The sequence below is a fragment of the Apium graveolens genome, chromosome 4 (assembly GCF_009905375.1).
Source record: "Apium graveolens cultivar Ventura chromosome 4, ASM990537v1, whole genome shotgun sequence".
Lineage (NCBI taxonomy): Eukaryota > Viridiplantae > Streptophyta > Magnoliopsida > Apiales > Apiaceae > Apium > Apium graveolens.
Genome location: NC_133650.1, coordinates 55,375,821 through 55,389,374, shown reverse-complemented (window position 1 = coordinate 55,389,374; position 13,554 = coordinate 55,375,821). Strand labels below are relative to the sequence as shown.

Here is a 13,554-nt window from a genome sequence, read left to right as displayed (position 1 = left end):
TAGTTACGAAAACATATATAGCGGCTATATCTACGAGGACTTGGTGTGTAGATACAGGAGCCACTGATCCTGTTTGTAATTCTATGCAGGGATTCCATCTATCCAGAATTCTTAGAGATGATGAGATATACGTGTTCATGGGAGTTGCTACGAAAGTAGCAGTAGTTGCAGTAGGAGTTATTCATTTATCTTTTGGTTCTGATAGGATTTTTGTTTTGAACAATTGTCTTTATGTACCTTCTTTTAGAAGAAATCTGATTTCGATTTCTAAGCTTGCTATGGATGGTTAAAATGTTTGTTTGGATCGTAATGTTCCTATTATGATGAATAAATAAATTATATGTTCTATATTTCAAGACAATTTGTATATAATTAATCCTAGTCAACCTGCACTGCAACTGCAAAATAGGGAATTGAATAACACATTTTCTACTTGTACTAAAAGAAAGGAACCTTCTAGTTTGAACCAAACATATCTTGGGAACTTGAGATTAGGTCATATTAACTTGAGGAGGATTCAAAGACTGGTAGAAGACGGGCCTTTAGGCTCATTGGAAGTTGAGGCATTTTCAGTTTGTGAATCCTTCTTGGAAGGAAAAATGACTAATAGGCATTTCAAGGCAAAGGGAAGTAGAGCCAAAGAAGTGTTAGAATTGGTTCACAGTGATTTATGTGGACCCATGAATATCCAAGCAAGAGGTGGTTATGAGTATTTCGTCACATTCATTGACGATTATTCTAGATCTGGGTACGTTTATTTATTGTACCGTAAGTCTGAGTGCTTTGAGAAGTTTAAAAGGTACAAAGCTAAAACGGAGAAGCAACTTAATAAATGTATCAAGTCATTGTGATAAGGTCGTGGTGGAGAATACTTGCTTTGAGAATTTAGGGAATATTTATCAGAGAATGGGATAGAATCCCAGCTAACACTACAAGAAAAATGTTAATAGACATCACATATTAGACATCGATCACTGATGTCACTGATGTCTAAAGCATAATAGACATCACCCTGTGTTTATTCGATATCTTTCTATTTTTAAGACATCGTTTATTTGAAAACCGATGTCTTAAGTTCAGTTTTTAAAAATTGAATGTGCGGCCTCCCTAATTATTTTCCCCTTTAACAAAATATTTACTCCCTCCTTAACAAATTTTGGTTTCTCCCTCTCAAATTAAATAGAAACTAAAAACTAAAAAACTAAAAACAAATACTCTCACATTCTCTCTCTCACAACTCCCCCTCTCTCTCACGGCGCGCTATCTCTCTCTCTCTCTCTCAGCTCTCTCTCCATCAAGAACACACCCTTCTCAGCTCTCTCTCTCACTCACTGCTGCTCACCATTTCTCACCACATCTACTATGCTCTCTTTTCCTTTAAATCCTTTAATCGAAACCCTAGTTTTTAGAATTGGGGATTTTTTGAAATTGAAACCCAAATTAAAGTACTGTATGGTAATGCTGCCATCGGTGTTAGAGGTAGCGATACTATCGTTCTCGGTGTTGAGAAGAAATCAACCATCAAACTTGAAGACTGTAGGTATCCTGTTCTTTATATTCATATATGTTCAATTGGGATAATTAGAGTTTATTTGATAGGTCCTATATATATTAGTTGTTGAGGAGCTTGACTTTTTTTTATAAATAATTGTTAGTTGACTGTAATTATTATTTTAGCGATATTAATATTTTATCGGTTACTACATAGTCAAGGTTCAATTGTAGTACGTATCAACTTGATCTAATTTCTGGTGGCGCAGTTATTGGTATCTCTGTTCTTTATGCTGATTGACAATTTATATTCTTCTAAAATTTTGTTGCTCGTTAGATGGAGCAACTACACAAAATATTCAAGTTATGTGGCTCACCATCTGAGGACTACTGGAAGAAATCACGGCTGCCAAAGGCAACACTTTTTAAGCCACATCATCCGTACAAGCGTTGCACAACAGAAACCTTCAAGCATTTTCCATCTTCTCTCCCTTTAATTAGGAGCGTGCCTCTACCAAGGCAGCTTTGAAAATAGAAGTGAGTAATACAAGCAGTTTTCCTACATAAATAGTTCAATGTTTTAACTGTTCCCCAACTTATTACTGGACAGTAAGTATTTATCTATGCAAAGAATCTCTAGAATAATTCTAATCTCATAAAATTCATTTCTGGATCCTAAGATTTGGAGGATAAGTAAAAAACGAGATGAAAGTAAACTAATCGTAGAATGTATCAGAAATAAGTTGACTTTGTGGCCAATATATTCAAAATAGTCTGGTTATGTGGTGCAATTTCAATTTGTATAGTTTTTCTCTATGGAACCTTATACTTGTGAGCCATCATCTTTACCGAAAACACTCCTAGAATAGAACTGGATATGAAGCGAATAGATGAAGAAGCTAAAAGGTTCATCGGTCATTCCTTCAAGTGCACAATGTTAGGATGCTACTATGCTAAATCAAAATAATCGGTCGAATATGTTTTATATACAGGAACAGAGGTTCGAGTGAGAAAGCTCATACTGTAGACAGTGCCAGAAAAGTACCACATGATGGCAACATAAAGTTTTTATTGTTGTTTGAGGGTGACTCTACAAAATAGAGTGGACTCAAATTGAAACATCATATAGTTTGCCTTTAAAGACATTAGCTTTATATGTCCCAGCTGGAAATTATTTTGAAATATATAGTTCTTAAAATAGAAGATGCATGTGTCCTTCTAAATGTGTGTCATCTATTTATATTTTTTTAGGGTAGTACCTAATACAAAAGTCGAGGTTCTGCAGGCAATGATCTCCTACTTGCTACCGAATTTCAAATTCATGGTAAAAAGAGATGCTCAGGCACTAGAATAACAGGCATTCAGGTTTCTAACTGTAATACTTGCCTAGTTTTCCTTTGATTAAGTTATGTAACATTGTTAAAAGAAACATTTGCTTTGTGTAGTTCCTCGAGCAGGATTCCCAAACAGTTATGACAACATCAGAGGATTCCAAAATTCGTATTTTTGATGGGCTTGACATGGTCCAAAAATACAGAGGTACTTGATTGACTTGATTTATTAGCTCTGTTAATACTAGTGTAATCATTTAAAATTCCAGTACAAATTCTAGTGCATTTTGCATTATGAATTAGATTATGAAGAGATCATTTTGCAGTCATCTTATATAACAGCAAGAGATAAAGCCTCTGGTTTTAAACAACTCAGTACAATTGTAATCATGTATTATCCTTGCTGTAGAATGGTAATATTATTAAAATAAATACAATAATGCATTTCGCATGATACTGATGTTATAGACTTTTTTTCTATAACTTTGTTTTGTGAGGCTTATTCTTAATGAAAAATGTCTGCATAAACTGCAGTTGCATGCCACACTAATGAATGCAAGTCACGGGAAAAGGTTTTATTTGTTTATTTATACAAGTTTTAGTCATTTTTTGCAACTAATTTGGTGATTTGATCATTGACCGGTCTCTAATCATTTGACAGCTGTGTTTGTTTCGTTTCTTTCTTGGCGGGACTAACTGTTCTTATTAAACGTCCAGGAAGAAAATGACAAGAAGGGCTGATACATTTGATGCATAGGGTAAAGATGCTTGAATTGCTCAAGATGAATCCTAACTTCAAAATATTAGGGGTCATTGTGATTGGTTAATGAAAATCAAGGGAATGATTGTTGACAACAATGCACCAAAAGTTGGTGAAAGCAAAAGTTTATTGAAAATTATGTGTAATTTATTATTCTTGTGTAACTTTTTAAATATATTTTTAATTTTAATTATAAATTTGCATATATGTCAATGGTTAAACTTTCAAAAAAAATTATATCCTTTAGTTGCTAACTGGTGCAAGTATATATAAATATTCACTTTGTTGGTTATTCTTAACCTCAGGAAGTGGAAATAAAATATCTTATGTGTATGGATAGTAATTGCTGCAGCGATAACAGTTACGGCTGGCATCATCATTTTGATACATTGGAGTGGAAAACTGGTATTACTTTAAATAGCTTACATACTTTTATGTAATGCTCCATTGGAGAAGGAGTTGGTGCATTGATTGAAGCACAAACTTCCTAATTTTCCATCCCAAATGGGATAGGTAGTAGTTTCTTCATAACCCATGAAGCAGCAACAACCGCTATATAGTAGTGAATTTCTTCTAATTGTTTGGGAATGTAATCTTCCATGAGAGTAACGTAGGCTTTGTAATATTTATAGTGGTTTGCCTATAAATTTAAAATTTTGTTTTCTTAGTCTAACTTCCATGTTTCATGAACAATAGTAAAGAAACATTTGTATAGCCATCACCTTTGACAGTAAATTGAATATTGAATGGAAATTTATATTTGTCTTTAAACTTCTTATACATCACTTTTAATGAATTAATATTGATGTCAAAAAATAATTGTACACCGCTTTTAATGAACAAATACTGATATCTCAAAAGTAATTGTACATCACTTTTAAAGAAAAAAACTGATGTCAAAAAAGTTAAGGTCCATGGCTTTTTGATAAAAAACGGATGTCAAAGACTAACATGTTCAAGTCTAAATTGAACATAGACATCAATTTGTTTGGGATAAAACTGATGTCTATGTGCAAATATAGACATCATTTTTTACTGAATAAATCGATGTTTAATATCTTATTTTACATCACATAAATGAAATTATTCGATATCTATGTGAAAAAAACATAGCTCATTATATGTTTAATAGGTTGTAATAGGTGTAATTTATTTTTAAAATTATTTATTTCTAACATATTTTGTAAAAAAACAATGCATGGACATCAACTTTTTTACTAGAAACGATGTATAATCGAGTAAAGACATCGGGTTTTAACCGATGTCTAGAATAGACATCACCAACATCAACATCGGTTGCTTAACAACATAGACATCGGCCAAAAACCGATGTATATTGACATTTTTCTTGTAGTGTAACTGCACCAGGCACACCCCAGCAGAATAGTGTAGCAGAGAGAAAGAACCATACTCTTTTAGAGAGTGTTAGATCGATGATGAGTTATTCGGATTTACCCAAGTTATTTTGGGGATATGCCTTAGAAACAGCAGGTTATCTTCTAAACCTAGTACCTTCTAAATCGGTTCCTAAGACCCCCTTAGAATTGTGAACCGGGGACAACCCGAGTCTAAGACACATTCAAATATGGGGTTGTCCAGGACATGTGCTGAACAAGAACACGACTAAGTTAGAATCTCGTACAAAAGTAAGGTTGTTTGTAGGCTACGACATGGGAATGAAAGGTTATTTATTTTATAGTCTGAAGAACCAGGATGTCATTGTTAGCACCAATGTTAGATGCTTAGAGCAAGACTATATAATGAATCACAAACCCATGAGTAGTATCATTTTAGAGGAACTATTGGGAGGGATAGATAATACCCATAAACCTATAGTACAGGTAGAACAACCACAACAAAATGCATAACTTGTCACTAATACAACACCAGTGCCTCATCGTAGTGGGAGGGTTGTTCGACAGCCTGATAGATTTATGTTTTTTGGAGAGTCTTTGGACTTGGTCTCTGGTGAACATGATGATGATCCCCGGACATACGAAGATGCACTACAAGACAAAGATGCAGATCTTTGGCAAAAGGAAATGGAATCTGAGATGGAATCGATGTATTTTAATCATGTATGGGAGCTCGTGGAACCAGCCAAAGGTATAAAACCTATTGGATGTAATTGGACCTGCAAGAAAAAGAGGGGATCAGATAAAAAGGTGAAAGCCTGGAATGCAAGACTTATTGTGAAAGGGTATACTCAGAAAGAAGGTATCGATTATGAGGAAATTTTTTCACCAGTGGTCATGCTTAAGTCAATCTGTATTCTTTTATCTATAGCAGCTCATCTTGATTATGAGATTGGTAAATGGATGTCAAGACAACTTTCCTTAATGGAAGTCTTGAAAAAACCATCTATATGCAGCAACCAGAGGGATTCATTAAGGAAGGCCAAGAGCATCTTGTATGTAAGCTTAAAAGGTCTATTTATGGACTTAAACAAACATCTAGGTATTGGAACATTCATTTTGATCAGGAAGCCCAGTCGTATGGTTTTGATCAAAGTCCAAGCAAAGCATGCGTGTATAGGAGATGTGAGGGAAATGCAGTGGTTTTTCTAGTGCTATATGTTGATGACATTTTACTCATTGGAAACAATGTTAAGATGTTATCTTCAATAAAGGCATGGTTGTTCAAACAATTTGAAATGAAGGACTTAGGTGAAGCAACATACATCCTTGGGATCAAAGTTATAAGGGATCGCAAGAAAAGGATGTTGGCTTTATCTCAGGAGCCTTACATAGATGAGGTATAATCTAGTTTTAACATGCAAGACTCCAAGAAGGGTAATTTACCTTTCAGACATAGATTTTCTCTATCAAAAAGTCAGTTCCCTTCGACACCTAAAGAGATACATGAAGGAAAGTCCTTATGCTTCGGCATGTGGAAGCCTAATGTATGTTATGTTATGTATGAAACCTAATATCTGTTTTTCCATGGGCATGGTTAGCCGATACCAGTCAAACACGGGACATGAACATTGGAGTGCAGTAAAAACAATACTCAAGTACATACGTAGAACTAAATAGTATATGTAAGTTTACAAGTCCTTAGATTTGTTGCCTCTGGGATATACCGATTCAGATTTCCAGACAGATAAGGATAAGAGAAAGTCCACCTCGGGATCTGTTTTTACTTTGGGAGGTGGAGCCGTAATATGGAGGAGGGTGAATCAGAAATGCATTGCAGACTCAACCATGGAAGCCGATTATGTGGCAGCCTCTGAGGCAGCCAAAGAGGCTATATGGTTTTGAAACTTCCTGCTGGATTTGGATGTAGTTCCTAATTTGCCACGGAAAATCATGACCTATTATGATAATACTGGTGTTGTGGCAATTCCAAGGAGCCATGGGCCCATAAGGAAGCAAAATACATAGAGCCTAAATATCACCTCATAAGGCAGTTCGTTAAGCGAGGAGATATTATTGTGGTTGATATAGCGTCAAAGGATAACTGGGCATATCCTTTCACGAAGAGCTTACCATCTAAGGCTTCTCAGGAGCACGTGGAAGAGATATGAGTCAGACACTTGGTCACATAGTTATATAGTTGGTAGTGGATTGATTGTAATAAACACTGATATACTCAAAGAATAGCTTGAGTATAAGTGGGAGATTGTTAGGGTTTACACTGAACTATTCGTTTGAAGTATATACTATTATAATAATTATTTGAAAATCTTGAATGCATGTTTCCACATTGTCTGTATATTATATATTATAGATAATCTAGTATCAAATGGGATAGCGGAAGATTAGATTGTCAAGCTCCTTAGATAATATATTAAAGGTTCACAGTCTAAGTGGTGTTAGAAAAACCACTGGAATGGCTGAAGTATTATTTAGAAATACTATATCTTTACTATTGAATAATGCTTGTATACTTTGTGTATATTGAACGGGATCAAAATAGTAGAATAATTCTTTCTTTTATTCTGATAATAAAGAAGAACTAACATTCTACGATAATATTATTGCTTAGGTTCTTAATCCGGATATAGTGATTCACACTTGTATATGATGCACATGCCTCGATTCATACATTAAGTAATTTATTTTAAATTTTGAATTTATGTATTGGGCAATGACATTATATACAGAGTGGGATATTGACTATAAAAGGAAACTGTGTCCGAAAAATATATTCGGGCGATGATGTCCTCTTGAAAGCTCATAAAGATAATTGTGCTTTAGTCCTGTAGGAAGTTTTATTCTTGCACAATTATAAGGTAGAGTGGATGATCAAGGATAAAAGATATTGATTAAATTAATTGTCAGAAATTAATTTAATTAATGGACATACGATATCTTAAACATGGGGTATTTAATAAGCAACTAATATGGGAGCCGAATTAAATAACGAATTTATGGAATTAGGAAAGGTAGTGCAAATATTAATTCTTTAGTGGATTGAATTAATATTTAATGACATTGGGCATGGCCCAAAATGTCATTGGGAGGCCCGACCTAATTGTCCATGATCCCTACTGTAGCCTATAAATATTCTAATTATCCTGAAGCTAGAGGTGGTGAGAACACGAGAACAAAAAACTGAAAAAAATATCCTAGGGTTTGAGAGAGGAAGCCATTTTTCTCAAGGAGCCCGCTAGTGTTTTGGATTTTCGGAGCTTAAAGGAGAGGTACACCTTGGAAGATCGAAGCCCACACTTCGTCCAAGGAGATTCGGGAAATAAAGTAGAAGACGTGGATTTGTATCGCTTGTGCCGTAGCGATTAAGGTTAATGTTCTGTTCACACTCTTTAGAGATATATCATAAAATGCAGGTCAAATATCATATTGTTCCAGCAGGCTCTTCATCATGCCATTGTTGAACGGACTTTGTAATCAGAGGATCTTGTCCTTCAATATCTGCTGCACCACTTTGAGGTGCAGGTTCTTGTGGGATTGGATTAGAAAATGCAGCTGATGTACCCCTTTGAGATACAGGTTCTTATGTGCTTGATCCAGGGAAGAAACTTTTCCATTGCAGCCTCTTCACACTAGCTTCAACTTGCTCATGAGAGATTTCTCTTGCTCTCTTGTGATATTGCTTTTTTGGAGAATCAGACAGTTCTACAAGGGCCTCAACAGTTGGTTGAAACTTAGAATTTGGATTGGATACACTGAGCAAGTGATGATTGAAATATGCTTTGACCATCTTGTTTTCTTTGGCATGGGGCTTGTACCAGCATCAGCAGCTGTGCCCTTTATAGTTGATGGAACAACTGGTCTTGGAGAAGAATCAGATGAAAACTTTGGAAATCTAGAAGATAAGGTAGCATTGTGCTCATCTGAATCTGATTCTAATCCAGGATTACAAGTTTCCTCTTGAAAAATTATGAAGGTTTAAGAGAATGAGGAACTTGAGATGCTTCATCTTTTGACTTAGCTACATCAGGATTTGTAGGTCTCTTAGACAATTCTTTCTTTCTTTTTACAGCAGGTGTCTTTTGGGAGGTACCTGAGGTGGCTTCTATTTGATATTTTTATGGTGGTTGAGTTTATGTTTGGATTTGTGTTTGGGTAGTTATGCTGGGGTGAGCTACATGATGGTTTCCAATGGTAATTTCCTGCAGCTTAGCACTCTAGCTGTTAAGAAAACCATAAGTTTTAGGGAGTCTTGCTAAGTGCAAGTTTCTAGCAACCAATGGCAACCATAAAGGAGCTAAAGTCAACCGCTTTCCATCTTATGAAATTAAGTCAGAAAAAGCCCTTTTTATCAATTTAAACAATGACATTAGATTAGAAGGGATAGGGGTATCAGAAAAACAAACATTAAAAATCAAATAACAGAATCTAGCATAATATACCACATTTCTATCATCATTTATCCTATCACCAATAAAAGACAAGACTACTCTACCATAATTATAATGTGAACCATGAATTAGACAGTACCCTATTTGTTGTGTCATGATGGGAAAGGCATCAAAATTAGAATATTTGTTATTGAAAGCCTTTGTGATGTAGTCGAAGAAGAAATTCCATTCCTTCCTGAGCCCATTCCTTTTTAATTAACCAAGGTTCTTCAAATCCTTGTCATAGCCTATCTTAGTGAAGAATCTCTTTATTTCAGTATCTCCCTTGAATCTAGTATAGGAGGTATGAGTAGGAAATTGCAATGCATCCCTCACAGTTTGAGGAGTTACAATCCTTGTTTTATTATCAAATTCAAACAAAAGGCTTGAAGATCCGTTAGCTCCTCCATCATCATAGATTCTAGTCCAGATAGTAAGCACCTGGTCACCGGAGATTGTGGGTGGAGCTGTGAGAACGAACCCAATCTTACGGGATCTAAGAAAGACGTGTTCCATATCCTCTTGTTAACGTGTAAATATATGTAACCATGAAAAATTACCCACTTGTGGCTAACTTCAAACCTGTGATTACAATAATATTTGAATATCATAAAAATAGTCAATCAAAGTTTGACCATTATCAGTATTTAATCACGACTATCAAGATTATCAGTCAACGCTGGTTTGACAAATATCAGAATTTACAACTACTGTCAGGATCTATTAGTAAAAGAAAGTTTAAATAATATCAGAGCATATATGCATAATCAGTAGTTCAACATGCAACTATCAGCTAAGGATCATAGAAGTTAATTGCATGTTATCCTGGAATCAACATTTAGCACAATAATCAATATTTAACAAGTACTAACACATAAAAATATACCATGCTTCAAATATCAGTAGTTATTTCTTAATTATCAGAGTTTGAGAAATGTCCTGATATCATTCCCAATTTATTCACCAATCTTGTGAAAGTAGCTTCACGTAGAGGCTTGGTGAATATATCTGCCAATTACTGATCTGTTGGAACGAAGACCAATTCCACTGTACCTGCTTCCAAATGTTCCCTTATGAAATGGTACTTGATGCTGATGTGTTTAGTCATTGAATGTTGCACTAGATTTCCTATCATTGCAATAGCACTTTGATTATCACAATATATAGGAATAGCAGTGTTAGGAGCAATTGATGATATCAAGCAGAAACTATCAGATGTTCATTTCAGATTTTATATCAACGGATGATGATGATATCAGCGGATGTTGATATCGACTGATAAGGACATCGACGGATGTTGATAATCGACGGATAAGGATATTTATGGATGATGATGTCAATGGCTGATGAAATCAGTATTTGTCACATCAATTGATCTTTGATAAGGAAAAGGAAACAAGAACTCAAGGCGGTGAAGGACTTTATCTCAGAAGCAATTGTATAGGTTTCCTTGTTGTTGATAGAATATGATTCCTTATGCATTGTGTAACTGTGCTCTATATAAAGCAAAAATTAGGTTCATGCTATAAGCATTGTGACATTGTTATATCTTTCGCATAACCTAGCAGCTCTCAAGACTATTTGTTCATCCTTTCGAGAGAGTACGTTTGTAATAAGTTTTTATCAGTTAATATAAAAATTGTTGATTCTATTGAAGCTTTGTCGAATTGATTGTATTAACTGTATTCACCCCCTACAATTGTTTAAGGGCCTAACAATTGGTATCAGAGCTTGATGTTAATGTACAAACAGTTTAAGATCTGAAAATCAATCAACCATGTCAGAAAAAGAAGAAGAAGAAGCACAGAATTCGAAGCCACAACCCCAGCCTCATCACAAATAAGCAGCAACATAAGTAGGTATGAATGAATCAAGGTGTCTATCATAAAGATACATGAAAATCCAATCTGGAAAGTCAGGAAGGCCTTGTTCTTGGAAACCACAGATCCTGAATATCTGAACAGGATCAATGATGGTCCTCATAGACCAATAAGGTGGTTGTTTTTCTTATAGGAGAACCAGAGAAGATGATAGACAAAGACACGAAGGACTACTCTACTGAAGATATCTCATCTATAATAAAGGATGTTAAGGTTAGACACATCTTGCACGATAGTCATGATAGTGTTATGTGCAATAGAGTCATTGGATGTAAGACAACACAAGAAATATGGGATTCTTTAGAAGTAAAGTGTCAAGGTACAACCGCTATCAAGAAAAATAGGAAGACAGTACTTACTCAAGAATTTGAGCACTTTGACTTAAGGGACAATGAGTCCTTAACTGAGATCTATGACAAATTTCAGAAGTTGCTGAATGACTTATCCCTTGTCAACAAAGAATAAGATTTGGAGGATTCAAAACTGAAGTTCCTACTTGCTCTCCCTGAAAAGTGGGACTTTAAAGTCACATCAATAAGGGACAACTATTAACTTGACAACACACCTTTAAATGCGATCTATGGAGTTCTGAAAACTCATGAACAAGAGAAGGAGCAAAGAAGCAAGAGAAAATGATCAAAAGCTCGACTAGTTACACTCAAGGTTGAAGAGAAGCTAAAGGAGAAAGCTATGAGGAAAAGCTACTCCAAAGGGAAAGCCATTATTGCAAAGTCAGATACTAAATCACCAAATTCTGATGATGACTCAAATACTGATACTAAATCAGTTACTGATAGTGATCATAACAACAATGAAGATATGGATCAAATGGCTGCCCTACTGGTTAAAAGCTTCAAGAAGATGGTCTACAGGAACTTCAGAAAAGGGAGACGATTTCCGGAAAAGGTTCCAGTTCCTCAAACTCTGATAAGAGGAACAACAAGAGAAATACTGATGGGAAGGAATCAAGATCTGGAAAACTTGACAAAGTCAAAAGAGAGATGTTACAACTGTGATGGAATTGGACACTTTGCAGCTGACTGCAGAAAACCCAGAACTGAGAAGAAACAAGCCTTGATCTCAAGGAAGAGAAACTGGAATGATTCATCAGATTCAGATAATGGAGTCAACCATGCTCTCATGGAAAAAGCTGGTGTTGAGGATGACAATGTTGAATTAAAGGTACCTCAGACTACTCTTGCTTTTGATAATGATGATATCTATGAATTAAGATTATTTCTTAAGTCTCTGTATATTAGTTTTAGGGAACAAACCTTGGAGAATAATAGAATGAAGAGTGAAAACTCTGTGTTAAAGAAATGAATGATCACCTAGAAATTAACTTGTTTTCCATGCTAGAAATTCAAAAAGAAAGAGATATTGTTGTTTATGTTAAGGAAAAATTGTTAGAAAAACATGTTTATCTAGAGAAGGAGCTAGCAAAACAAAGAGAAGTCATTAAACTTTGGACTAACTCAGGAAAATCAACTCAGGAAATTCAAGAGAATAGTTGTTGGGGATCAGGATTAGGATATTCAGCTAGATCTAATTCTGATAAGAAAAGTGGAAAAGAAACTAAGATAACAGAACCAATAAAAACTGATAGCAAGGTCAAACTGAACAAGGTTCAAATAAAGACCATTAAGTTTAATACTAGTGCTAATACCGTTAAGTAAATCCATGAGGAAGGTACAACCTCAATACCTAGATCAAACATAATTAATGATAAGAGTTAACAAGTTCACACAAATTCGGTAAATATTGGTTCAATGACTCGAAAACAGCTTAATTAAAAGCTGAAGGATCTACACATGAAAGACAAGATGAAAAAGTCTAAGAAAAATAGGAATGGCAAGGTAGGTGTTAATAAGAATGGAAATTATGTAACCCCACCAAATGCACCTAGAAAGACCTGTTGAAATAGTGGTAGCACTAATCATCTTGCTAACTCTTGCAAGAAGAATAAAAAGATAAATATTGTTTCTTCTAAATCAGTGTTTATGAATAAAACAGTTAGATATAAACCACAGAGTCCTTGTTTTCATTAAGGAAGTGTTTAGCATTCTATTTATACATATAAAGAGTATCACAGTTTGTATTATGATTATTATAAACTGAAACCCTCTTTAATTAAAGAAAAATTTGTTTCTGCATGTATAAATACTGATAGTACAGATGTTAACATAAACTCTGATAAAAATTCTTTTGCTGAATATGTTAATAAACTTAAAGAGGCCAAAGGATCCAAGCAAGTCTGGGTCCTTAAAAACACTAACTGATTAAAATTAC

At 34.9% G+C, this 13,554-nt stretch overlaps 1 long non-coding RNA gene across 3 annotated transcripts; it reads left to right on the top strand.

Annotated features, from left to right (window-relative positions):
* Positions 1-1,216: 1,216 nt before the first annotated feature.
* LOC141716743 (uncharacterized) lies at positions 1,217-4,191 on the top strand. Of its 3 annotated transcripts, none has more exons than XR_012573333.1 (5): positions 1,217-1,536; positions 1,829-2,028; positions 2,777-2,856; positions 2,937-3,030; positions 3,540-4,191. It is a non-coding gene; the product is annotated as an uncharacterized LOC141716743 (long non-coding RNA). The 3 variants fall into 3 exon arrangements; XR_012573332.1 differs by having other exon boundaries at positions 1,217-1,540; XR_012573334.1 differs by having other exon boundaries at positions 1,217-1,540; positions 2,743-2,856.
* The last annotated feature ends 9,363 nt before the right edge of the window (positions 4,192-13,554 follow it).